Source organism: Diorhabda sublineata, chromosome 3 (assembly GCF_026230105.1).
Source record: "Diorhabda sublineata isolate icDioSubl1.1 chromosome 3, icDioSubl1.1, whole genome shotgun sequence".
In the NCBI taxonomy this organism is placed as follows: domain Eukaryota; kingdom Metazoa; phylum Arthropoda; class Insecta; order Coleoptera; family Chrysomelidae; genus Diorhabda; species Diorhabda sublineata.
This window is the reverse complement of record NC_079476.1, coordinates 12,221,930-12,236,045: the sequence shown is the minus strand read 5'-3', so window position 1 is coordinate 12,236,045 and position 14,116 is coordinate 12,221,930. Positions and strand designations below refer to the sequence as shown.

The 14,116-nt window shown below is 30.7% G+C and overlaps 1 pseudogene; it reads right to left on the bottom strand.

Annotated features, from left to right (window-relative positions):
• Window positions 1-7,559: 7,559 nt before the first annotated feature.
• LOC130441663 (uncharacterized) lies at window positions 7,560-8,345 on the bottom strand (annotated as a pseudogene).
• Window positions 8,346-14,116: the final 5,771 nt, after the last annotated feature.

Below are 14,116 nucleotides of genomic sequence, written 5' to 3'. Positions count from 1 at the left end.
GTCAAAGGCAAATACGTCTGCGTATTCTGTAATTAAATCAATTCTTTTAGTTTTTTCTTCTCTATTTAAATGATCAACTCTAAATTTTGATAAAACCAAATTGGATTTATGAGATTCATCAAAATAATTTAATTCAAGTTGTTGAATAATTTGTCTATCAAACTTTTCTACAGTAATGGGTTCAGAGGAATCTAGAGTGATTGAATCTGTGGAACTATTAGAAATTGTGGTTAAGGCAGTTCCGTTGTTTCCTATGCATAGAGATTCTGGTATTTCACAGTTTCCAAATTCATGATAAGGAATTATTATTTCTCCATTAGGAATATTAGTTTTCACTTTTACTATTTGTACACATCGACGTGCTATGTTTATTAAATTTACTTCATTGTTAGTGGGATGATAGAGCAACTTATTTATGTATAAAGGGTTGACAAGTATCTTTTATTAATATATATATATATATATATATATAAACAAAAAAAAATTAGTATGAAGGTTCTGATAACTTTAATATTTTTGACATAGGTATTAAAGTGAATGGGTCGTCTTTAATATGCTTAGAAAATAATCTAAGTGCTACATTTGGGTCAACAAAATATTTTGAATACCCGGAATCTATTAAAAACTTTAATTTGTATTTAGGAAGAAATATATAGGACAATTTACTTTTATTAACATTATTAAGAGATATTATTTGTGGTTCTACGTGGTTGAACTGTTGTGAGGCTGGCTTTGAAAATTTATTTCGGGATTGTTGAAATCAATTAGATTATCCCCAATAATGTCTACTTGTGTATTATAGGGATGTGAATTAGAATTTTGAAGATAAAAATCCTTATACTGACATTCTGCATTGAATAATTCTTCGAATACAAAATTTCTTCGAGGTTGATTCTGGTTAGAATAATTGCGAAATTTGTACCGTTCCTGGTATTATTACTTATTGGTGTACCTCTTGGGAATGTATTACGAGTAGAAACGGATATAGGCGTTGGATTCGGTAAGTTTTGTTTTGGTATTTGATTAGGTCTAAAAATATTGATATTTCTATTTCGATTAAAAATTTGAAAGTTGGTTGGAAAATTTTGATTTCTTGATCTCCGACGTTGAATATTTACGGGTCTCATCGGAAAAGAGTTTTAGACTTGAAAGGAATTATTATTTGAAAAATTATTATTATTTGGGGTTTGTACATTATGACCTATGATTGAAGAAGGTATTTTTGTTATTAAAAATATTTCGATTATTGAAATTGTTCCTATTCTTTAAGTTACTTGGGTTTTGTTTATTTACATTGTTATTTTGAAAGTTTTGAAAATATTAAATATTTTCTTCATCCAAAAAATATTGTAAAGCTTGATTTAGAGATTCTGGCTTCATACAACGTATTGTTGTTCCAAGCGGCTCTCTAAACCTGACAAGAAGGTTTTCAAAGCTAAATTGTTATACAAGTCCTTTAACAATTTATTATGATGTGTTGTTTAATGTAACTCAATGTAACTGCAAATTAAATTTAAAATTTGTAAAATTCTGTCATAGAAATGTTGAGGTCGTTCGTTATTTCTTTGTCTTACAAGATCACGATTGGAGCAGGCCTCGTCTCTTTGATCTGCAAAATTTCTTAAGTGATGTCCAAGAAGTTTTGAATATTTACGGCCAGCTTAGCATTACCACGAAGTTTTGAAATTAAGGAATTTATCAAATATAAATTCTGGAAATGATTTGGTTGTTCTCTATTATAAAAATTATTAATAAGTGATTCGCATACGGATTAGTACCTATTGAGTTCATTCATTAAGGTTACCGTCAAACTCTGGTACGCAGTTTAAATACTCTTGTTTGAAATCTGCCATATTATTACAATTATATTTGGATTCAATATTTCTGTTTTTCAATCTTTTATTGAATCTAGAACAACTTCCTTTCTCTGGTCTATAAAGATCGAGACATGACAAAGTTAATTAAAATTGCTTACAAAAATATTATGAATTTGAGCATTTTCATATCTAAAATATAAGGGTGAACAGTACCTTTTCTTGGGTGTGCACTCCTTACAAGGCTGAGCAATGTTTGTCTCAACTTTCGACGCTAGATGTTGTGGTCCTCTATAATTGAGCTTCTCGATTTCTTGGGAACTACTCCACTGCGAACGCCTCCATTTACTAATCGCGACATCGGGTTCGATTTCCAATTAATCGTTGAATCGAAATTGTTACGTTGGATACGCGACAATTATGGAAATCCAATCTAACTGACTTTAAAGTTACAATTAGTTATTATCTTATACCATAATAATTATAAAATAAGATAAATATATTTATGGTTCATTATTGTCACATTAATAATAATTAATTGAAGACGATACCTTAATGGGGTTGAAGAAAACTTACAGACAGACTAAACATAGACAAAATTTATAGCAACGATAACTTAATTTATGGTAAACATATCTTAAATGGTTCCCATCAGGAGTGGTGAGATAATTAGTAGTTGAAATATAAATAATCGAGATATAATGAATGGTGCCATTTCAACCTTCAATGAGATAAAAACGGTGTTTTTGAATTATCTCACAACCCTTGATGGGAACCATTTAAAATCTGTTAACCATATATTAAGTTGTACAATATGTGTCTTATTCTATGCTCCATTAACGTATCGTCTCGGATTACCTCATTTCTATCTTATATTAATGTGACTGTAAAGAATCATAAATCTACCTACTTACTATTGTATTGTGAGATTTATTGTAGATTGACCGTCCTCAATGTCTTATTTAAGTGGTTCCATATGTCCCTTAGACACTTGAAGTTCCATTAACTAACCAAATTATTTATTTTCTTAATGTGACGTGACGACCATAAATATAATTAATTATAGCTTTTGTATACAATAGAATAAGTATTTAAGAGATAATAAATTTGCATAAATAGTCATATATAGGTTTAATATCCAACGAGAACAGTAGCCAAAGTATTAAAACCACTTTATTTATTTATATTTTATGTTAATAAATAGTTTTTCAAAGCTGTGAATAAGTTATTTAACTGGCGCAGTCAAATTGGATTTCCATAATTGTACCGATTCGAACATAACAATTTCGATTCAACGATTAATTCGAAAGCGAACCCGGTATCGCGATTCGTAAGTGGGGTCGTTCGCAGTGGAGCAAGAAATCGAGAATCTCGTCCATAGAGGACCACTACGATTTTTCACAACGTCTAGCGACGAAAGTTGAGACAAACATTGCTCAGCCTTTCAAGGAGTGCACACACAAGAAAAGGTAATGTTCACTATTATATTTTAGATATGAAAATGCTCCAATTCATAATATTTTTGTAAGCAATTTTAATTAACTTTGTCATGTCCATTGACTTATTCGGTGATTTTGACAACATAATCGATCTTTCTAGACAAGAGAAAGAAAGATGTTCTAGATTCAATAAAATATTAAAAAAGTGAAATATCAAATCCAAATATAATTGTAATAATATGGCAGATTTCAAATCAGTATTTAAACTGCGAATTAAAGTTCGACGGTAACCCTAATGAACGCAATAGGTTCTTATTCGTATGCGAATCACTAATTAATAATTCTTATAATAGGGAACAACCAAATCATTTCCAGAATTTATATTTGTAAATTCCTTAATTTCTAAACTTTGCGGTAATACTAAACTGGTCATAAATATTAAAAACGTGACTTTTTGGATATCACTTATGGACACCCTATCTAGAAATTTTGCTAATTTAAATAAAAAATAAATAAAATAAGGCCTGCTTAAATCGTGATCTTGTTATGATGAGACAAGAAAATAACGAGCGACCTCAACATTTCTAGGACAGAATTTTACAAATTTTAAATTTGATTTACAATTACGTTAAGTTACATGAAACAACACATCATAATAAATTGTTAAAAAAGGACTTGTATAACAATTTAGCTTTGAAAACCTTCTTGTCAGGTCTCAGAGAGTCGCTGGGAACAAGAATACGTTGTATCAAGCCTGAATCTCTAAACCAGTACAATATGTTTTGGATGAAGATAATATTCAATATTTTCAAAACTCTCAGAATAAAAATATGAATAACCAGAACAAATAATAAATTTAATAGTAGGAATAATTTTAATAATGGAGGCAATTTTATTGATAGAATTACCTTCTACAATCAAGGTCATAATAATGTACAAACTCTAAATAACAATAATTTTTCAAATAATAGTTCCTTTCAAGTGCCAAACTCTTTCCTAATGAGCCCCGTAAATTTTCAACCATGGTCTTCAAGAAACCAATATTTTCCGACCAACTCTCAAACTTTTAAACAAAATAAAAATATTAAAGTTTATAAACCGAATTAAATACCAAACCGAATCCAACGTCAATGTCCGATTCTACATATAATAACATTCCAAAGAGCACCACGAGTACTTATACCAAGAACGGTACAAATTTCGCAAATTATTCTAACCAAAATCAACCTCGAAGAAATTTTTGATATTCTCTATATCTAGTTCATAAAACTATCCGAACTTGAACAACCTGCAAACTCCTTGAAAAAATTATCAATGAAAGATTCTAATGGTTTCTCTAAATACAAAATCATGCCTGACGCCATATCGGGTTTTCGGCGTAATCGAACTACTTACAACAATACGACAACCTTGTTTTCCTTAAAACACATAACTCTTTTGCAATAAAAATATTTTCATTGTTAAGTTAAAGTGTTAGCAAAGTGGAATTATCACAATTACGCCCTAACTCATCTAACCTTGCTATAAATAAGTATCAGGATCTCATTGCAGCTATCTTAAATATTTAGGGTGTTCTTTACCTACATTTCCTTACTGATAGAACTTCCAGGGTTTTCGCAAATACAAAGCTCTCCCTTTCCCATTCACAAAATGCTTGTGTCCCTCAAGAATCAGTATTGAGTTCTACTCTAATTATCCTCACAATAAATGAGTAATGCGACAACTTCCCTGTTACCGAAAAATACGTCCAATACGCTTGACCTAATTCTCCACTACCAGTCCTCTGTACGTACAAACTATTCCGAAATGCCAGACATCTACTCCGGGAGAAATCTCTCTCAACTAAGAGTAACATTTTCCCATAACAAAACCAAACTTCCCTCTAACTATCGTAAATTAGTGTAAAATCCTCGGTATGACTATATTATCGACTATTTAAATTTATTTAAAAATTTTTTTTCTCTTGGGTTCTTACGAACATTCTTCTATAAAATTTAAAAGGTGTATCAAAAAACTAAAAGATATTAAAAATGAAAACGACGTAAAAGAAATCATATAAATTATCAAGAAGGTAAAACAAACCACATAGGAATAGATGAAACATAAATGAGACTTATAGACAAATACTTCTTGCCTTACATGAAAAATAACAATTAAAATGAACCAAACCCCAACAGCAACGAGATTTTTAAATACCCAAGGATTCCTCAAAACACCAATCAGTTTCAAAATACCTGATGCAGTTATGGCTTATCCATTCAATACACTTAACGGCAAAAAGAAAACCTATAGACGTAATTAACGGTCATTTAAATTCTAATGACCCAGAGGTTTTGTGTTTGTGTTTTGTGTTTAAAACTTTCCCACACAGTCACCTTTTGTCACATACTTGACAAGGATTCAAAAGCCTACCAAAACTTCGTCTTGTTCTTTCTGGGTGCCATATTTCTGATCTGTAAACGTAGCGATAGTTACACTACCCATCAATTTACTTGAATTGCGGTTGCTTCTCTTACATAGAACTTTGTGAGGAGCCATTTCGGTTTGAAATCCTGTCTTGTAGCAATTACAAATTTTTCGCTACTTATTTTGCAAATAAAGGATTTTCTCTATCTACACTGCCTCAATTGTAGTCTGTCAAAATCATAGCCCCAATCTTCCTTAAGACGGTAGGTCTTCCCACTCCTTTGCATTTATAGCCTTTTAAGTGATTTAGGAGAGTTGTCCTATTAGTGCTAAATCAAACATCTAAATTAAAAAAAAATATTGTACAATTCGCACTAGTGAAAGCGGAACATTAACACCCTGGCAATGTTTATCGAGGGGTCAAAGTTAACCTAAAAAAGAATTTTTTAAAATAAGGAAACAATTTGAAACCACAGCATATTATATAAAAACTTGATGACTTTTTTCAATACAAGGTCTGAACTTCCCTTTATATGCTAAGGAAAGAAAATAAAAACAATTTTATAAGTTAACCAATTTGCACACTATAAAAGTGCTTACACCAGTTTATACAAACCACCATAAAAAGGCGACGATCATGCATAATACGCTTTTAGGTTATGTTAATAGGTAGCACTGTATATGGAGTTTGTTGTAGTAAATAATAAATGCAATTTCAGTTGCAAAACAAATTCTTACATTTTGTTATTGTGAGCTTCAGAGAGATGCCATTGATTTCGTGAATGTGGTGATTCAGGATAAATTTTTAAATAAATTTAAATAGTCGAGAATATAGTCATACCGAGGATTTTACACTAATTTACAATAGTTAGAGGGAAGTTTGGTTTTATTATGGGAAAATGTTACTCTTGGTAGAGAGATCTCTCCCGGAGTTGGTGTCTGGCATTTCGCAAAAGTTTGTATGTACACAGGACTGGCAGTAAAGAATTACGTCAAGCGTATTGGACGTATTTTTCGGTAACAGGGAAGTTGTCGCATTACTCATTTATTATAAGGATAATTAGAGTAGAACTCAATACTGATCCTTGAGGGACACCAGCATTTTGTGAATGAGAAAGGGAGAGCTTTGTATTTGCGAAAACCCTGGAAGTTCTATCAGTAAGGAAATGTAGGTAAAGAGCACCCTCAATTATTTTTGATAGCTGCAATGAGATCTTTATAGTTATTTATAGCAAGATTAGATGAGTTAGGGCGTAATTGTGGTAACTCCACTTCGCTAACACTTTGACTTATTGATCTATTGTGTACCCTAGACTATTAACCAGTGAAAATATTTTTATTCAAAAGAGATATGTGTTTTAAGGAAAACAAGTTTGTCGTAAGTAGTTCGATTACGCCGAAAACCTGATATGGCGTAGAACAGCTCTACGCAACTGTTCTTTGCTATAATCTTTATAAAGGCGTGTGCCCACTTGTCTTTTATAAGTTTGAACCATTTTATAAAAAAATAATTCAATGTGGGCAACTGTACCAACCGCAAAAATTATTGGAAATTTAGCATCTAGAAAACTGTTAGTATCAGAAATAGGATTCACATATACACAGGAATAGGTGATGTTAAAACCAGAATTCAAGATTCATTAGTTTTCACGAGCTCCGGACTCGTACTGCCTGAGCAGTGTTGCCACCATCGGTTGTAACGAATTCGGTAGATGCTTCGTAAAAAATCGGTAGATAACTACAATTTTCCGTAAATTTTAAAAATTAGTATTATTCACTGGAACTGGTAGGTAATTGGCTAACAGTTTATCTCCGATACCGTAGAAAATAAAACGATTTTTAAAATAAAACACAATAAAATAATTTTGTTTACAAAGCAACTTTTATTTAAACATAAATCTTAATCTTCAAAAGAACTTTTTGCTTTTAAATTAGCATCAGTCATTTTTGAGATGAGATTTTTTCCAATTGGAAAATTATGTCATACATTTTTTTGCATGTACTGTTCCGTATACAACAAAGCAGAGATTCTTGTTGTTTCTAGGCGATTTCTCACTTTTGTTTTCAACAGTTGTAGCTTGAAAAAACTCTTTCCTAATTTGCCGATGAATGTGGTAAGCATAGGAGATTTTCCACAAATTGCACAGTGTTAGAAATAATGGCGCCTAAATTGTTGCTGAAGCCCTGCACTTCCTTAGATTTTCTTAATAATCTCCATTCATCTCAATTTTTGAAGTTCACTCTCAATGATATGAGGAAATAACAGGGCAACATCAACTATTGATGGAATACCTCCTTGTTTAACTTTTTTTGGATCTATAATACAAAGTTTTTGTAAAATATTGTTGTCCAAAGGAAATCTTGATATTATATGTGTACAGGCCTCTTATATAAAAATCTAAGCAACGTAGCTTAAAATTTTCAATTTCAAGAGCTGCAATATTTTTAGAATTCATTAGAATGACAGCTACAGTTGCTTCAAAATATATATTTTCAATAGGTGTGTCTTGTCAATATTTGTAATAGTTATTTTAACGATATAGTCTCTTTTAAGGAAACAATTGAACAGGCTTTGTATCACAGGTTTTACTTTTTCATATAAAAGGTGAATTTTTGGAGATTCGAATTGCATTTCCCGATTTAAATGAATGAAAAATGGCAGAACACAATCCAAAAACTGAAAATATAATTTGTTCTGTGGTTTTTGTAATTTTTATAAGATTAAATTAAAAATTAAAACGTCATTTTTACCACTTACTACTAGATGCACACAAATCAAAGGAATGGCAGCTACATTTCATAACAAATAACCCCGAGATATCATTTCTTAATAATTGCATCTGAAGCAAATCCGATCAAGTTTTGCTTATAGGGTATCCCATATTTAGTAAAATTTTCAATCAAGATATTGTTTGACTGAGCTTTAGCATCTTCAACTTCAACAAATATCCAAAAATTATCTTTTACAGAATGTTCTGCTACACACCTCACAACAATACAAAGGTGCTTTTGTGTAGACAAATCAGTGGATTCGTCGATTATTATTGAGAATTTCTTATTTCGTAAATTTTCGCAGATGTTCTTGAAATTTTCATCACCAATGACATTGTTTATCACGGTCGTAGACTCGACCATTTGCAATTTTTGAATCCGGAAATGCAGAAGTATACAACTGAGGCAAATTATCCATTAGTATTATTGGTAAATTGTATTCCGCCAGAATAGCACATAGTCTGATCTCAGCTGTAACAATAAAATCCAATTCATTTCAATAATCGAGAAACTATTGAGTAAACAAAAAAATACCTTCTTTAATACTCCAATCCGTCGTAACTTTTGCCGACGTATCGACTACAAATTTACCAATGGACTGTTGACCACGTTGAAGTTTAAGTTTTTCTATATGTAGTTTCGAAATTCCATGCTTTATTAATGCATCTTTGCAATATTTAATTCTTTATCTTTATTCTACGACATTTGGCATAGTTTTCTCCTTTACTACCCTTCATAAGCCAGCCGTTGAATTCAGGTTTTTCTTCTCGGTTTGTTTTGTAAATTTGAGAGTATTTTGAAGGTTATTGGTGATCATTAGGGTGGCTAGCATTAGCTAAATCCATTGCAATTTTAAAAAATTAAATTCATTCAAGGAATAATCTTCCCGTTCAAAAATGTAAGGATATTAATTTCTGTATTATTAAATACTAATGTGACACAAATTCTGCATACCCAATTTAATACTCAACTTTTAATAGTCGCTACAAAAATAATGAATCAATGAATCTACTATTTATATAATATAACAAAACGAAAGCGCCAGTATATATACAGGCTGAAAACTTGAAAAACATATGTACGAAATAATAAATAACAAAATTGTACGTACCAATAAATGTATTATTTGTAGAAATGCAAATCGCCTCGTAAGCATCTCCCTTCTTCATTGTTACATAAATTATGTCGAGATTTCTTAGGGATTCACCAAGAGGTTTTACACAAAAGACGTGAGAATTTCCGAGTGTTGAAATTAATTTATCTTTAACAATTAATAGATGGCGGAAGCTGACGCATTTAATTTACCTATTTCCGAACTTAAATTTCTTGAAAAGAATGAAAACATAAAATATTATTTTTTTAAGCTTAAAATTCGGTAAAATTCAACGTTATTTCGGTAGATCGGTAAATTGAAGGAAATATCGGTAGATCTACCGAAAAATCGGTAGAAGTGATAACACTGTGCCTAAGACCTGTTGATCGCGTAGTATTTTGCCACCAATTGCAATAGGGCAGCGTTGCCGGATTTACAGAAAATATTTTTTCAGTTTTTTAAGCAATGTTGCCACGGCTGGCAAAGTATACCCACTTTGTGTGAAAATAGATCTGAAATGGATGCTGTCAGTTTTTTTCGAATTCCGCCTATTACGTCGTTCAAACGTTCAAATTTAAGTAAATATTATCTTTTCATTGAAGCATATCTTTAAGTTTTACTAGAAGATACTGAAAGTCCATGTACAAATACAGAAAGGAGAATTTCCATGTGGATGTACTCAAGAAGTACAGACAGATTTATCATCAGAAAACATATCTGATCCTTTTAATAAATTGGCTCGTATGAATATATTATTAAAACATGCCCTTTCTAGAGAAACTTTAAGAAAAGATGAGAAGAAAAATAAATATTATACAAGCTTAAATAGATACAATAAATACAATTATTTTTAAAATTACCGTAGGTACCGTAGTCACGCAAGACAACAAAACGCACGATTACACTGAAAAAGTAGCAAATCCCAGTGGTCACAATAGCATCAAATAAGTTGTTTGTCGTCTAGCGACCATATTAGTATTGCACAGGTCATGGTTCTGGAAACTTTTTATTATTTTAATTTTATAAAAATTTTGTTACATGAATCTTGAAGCATCTACATTGTTCCCGAATTATTATATTATCTTATTTTTTAATCTAACATCTAACAAATTAAGCTCACTGCTAATCTAACTACTAAAACTAAAGTCATGTTTTTGAAATTTAACAGTCAGAAGAGGTTTAGTAAAAATATCTGCTTCATTATTTTCTGCACTGTGAATGTCCGTTTTCAAACATACATCTGCATCTTTCATAACTAGTTTGTCGGATAAATTTTTGAAATACAGAACTTCCTCAATTGATTCGATAGCCGCAATAAATTCTGCTTCAGTGCCACAACAGGTTGTTTGCAGGAACACCCACTGAGAGGTCCACTACCATAAAATATAATAGCTTGTTGTGCTGTTTCTGGTGTTTTTTTCTCTAACAAAGTCAATGTCAATGTAAACTTCAATTTTTGTATTTTCTTTACTCTTTGTATAAAAAATGCCTCCTTCTTTTGAACTTATTAAGAAACGTAGTATTTTCTTCACATTCTGAACATCCAACAGCATAGGATATGTATGGCCTTGTTCGATTTGATAAATACAGTTCTTCTACGTTGTTTAATTTTTCTTCGTAATCTGTGATTGGAGTCAAAGCTCGCTTAGCATTTTCCATAAAATATTTTCTAGCACAGTTTCGGTGTAACTTTCTTGATCTAATTTTATTGAATATGTAGTTCTGGTCAATCCAATTCTCTAAAAACAATCAGCATTGTTAAACTTCTTTGTTCCAAATTTTTGTTCGAGTTTTACTAGGAATGGGATTCCAGTTTTATTTTCGAATATACATTGCTCAACACTTAAGATGTCGTTTTATCTTAGAAATTTTGTATAATGTTCATTCCATTTCATTGGAACTTGCTTTAAACCGTAAGTATAATGATTTTTTAAGCTTACATATTTTTCCTGGTATTTCGTCAGAAAAATGTTTTTAATATCAAATTTCTTCATCTGGTAATTATTTTGTACACATAGCTAACAATATTCTCAGAGAATTTACATTTACAACTGGACTAAAAACATCATTACGAGTATAATCAAGTCCTTTTGTCTGTTCAAAGCCTCTAACAACCAACCATTCTCATATTTTCTCAAAAACTATTCATTTGTCAAGATTTTCTTATATTTCACTTCTACATACTCTCATGTCTGGTTTTTTCTTTCCAGCATTAATTTTCTTCACTTTGCATTTCTTCATTATACAGAGTGAGTTTTATGTATGGAACGCCTCAATTATCTCGGAAACGGCAATTTGAAAGAAGTTGTAATTCTATGGAACAGCCAAACTTCAAGCGCATAGAAAGCTTGTAGAATTATAAGCAAACAATATCTTGGAAGGAGAATTTGATTCAAATCTAGGAATGGACTGAAATGAAATAGGACAGCTTAATATAACTTTGTGCGGACAGATGTTATTTCTGCAAGACACATTTTTAACAAGCTTTTCTTCGTTCTATAGCTTGTTTCATTTACTATATTCATATATTTCTTTCCAGAATTTATAATAATTAGAGTGATAAATTTAAAATAACTCTAAAAGAATATAATTTTTCATTAATTTTTTAAAATATAATTAAACTGATTTAAGTAATGGTGCATTCGATAAGTTTTTGGAGAAGTGTATTTTATGTATCATACTGTAACTCTCTTATAGCAATATTCTATTCCTTTTTAATTATTATTACACAGCCTGTAAAATAATTTTAGGTCAAAGTTATACGTCAAGTATTCTCTATAAGGTCAGTATTATTTTCTGGTGTTTCAAGTTTTGCTTCAAATTTATCACTCATCATTCCACTATTTTTTTAACATATATTTCTTGCATTACTAATCACGCATATGTGTGGAAATAGAAATAGGGAAGAACTGAATTTCTGACGTAGCTTTCAATGTAGTTTAAAGCTGTTATGGGTGATATTGCAATAAAATGTTTTTTTAACACGTTGAGTCCCAACAAAAATTGATAAATTTCCCCCAATTTTTATTTGTTTTTACACTCCATATGGGGTGTTTATCCGAGGAAAAATTTCCCGCTCAAATTTTCCCCAGGGCCCAGAGTGGTCCTATTGAAAACGAAAAAAAAAACATGATTTTTTGTACTTTTTATTCTAAATAAATGTTTTCATTATATTTCTTTGAAGGTACCTACACTCTACTTGCAGTATGGAAAAACAAAATGTTATTTGCTTTTTCAATCCTAGAATGATGATTTGTGTTTTTATGTAAAGTGTACAAAAGTGTAGGATGTGTTTAGACAAATATACGAGATCAAAAATAATGCTTTCGGTGAGATCATATATACTTATCTGCTATATTTATTTTGTGTTAAAACGTTTAGAAATATGCGTGATAGACAATTCTAAGTGACTCATTTATACCTTAAAGGGTTGGTTAAATTAATTTGATTATAAAGTGGTCATTTCTCTATAGGTATCCTTAAAAACAAAATTTACAAAAAATGTAGAATTGCAGAAAACAATTTTTATAATTTTTTGTGTACAACGGTTTTGTAATACGGCCGGTATTATGGTGATATTTACATTGTCAGATCTTTCCTTATTCCGGAAAAATAATGGACTTTGTTATTTCAAGTGGATCACCCTATATATTTTGTATTTTCCTTAAGTAATAGAGATTAATTTTTATGTGATATTATCTAGCTACATTTACAGTATCTCCACCAAAGTTACAATATATATTGTACATTTATATGGCTACGATTGGATAAACTCGTTTAATTGGAATATTGTTTAATAATTCATGTGCTAATACAAATTTCGTAACAAGGTCTAGTGTCCGTGAATTAGTTTAACGAAACTAGTACAATAAAATATTTATCCAAATCATGGCACAGAAAACCTACAGCCTCCAATGTTTGTATCAGAAGTAGATTCACATTTGTGAAGTAGAAAAATTACGAATTTAGAACATATTGTAAAGGCTATCACAGCAGTATCATCAATATTATCAGTATGGATAATTTTCAAAGCTCCTGTAGCTATTGTTCTTTCTGAATTAAATCGAAATATTGTTTGATGAGCTCTTACACAAATATCACATAGTACCTCAAAAAACTCATAATCTTTACTTTTAAAGGCAATCCCTGATACTATCTCTAAATCAATCATATTTTTCGATACCGCCCTGACTCATTCTTTCTTCCTTCATATATTATTTGATTATTTTTTAAAACCATAACTTTATTTTCAGTAATTGCTTATACTAATAGCAGATTTTTTTTCAACTCCAGTACGTATAAAACATCAATTTCTCTTTCTATGGTACCAATACCCTATGATGTCATTTGTAAGTTTTTTTGCAGCATTTATATTCTCAGCTTTATTATTCAGATTTTGAAACATTTTAATGTCATTTGCCATATGAGAACTACGGCCTGAATCAATAATAAAAACTTTCCCTTCGGAGTAATTTTCATTACCTTTCTCATATTTAATTTTAAGTTCAAAAGCTGGAAGCATTATTAATATATATAGGGAATGCCCTTTTCCCTTTATTATTAAAGTTAATCCAAATGGCAAGTAGGATTGG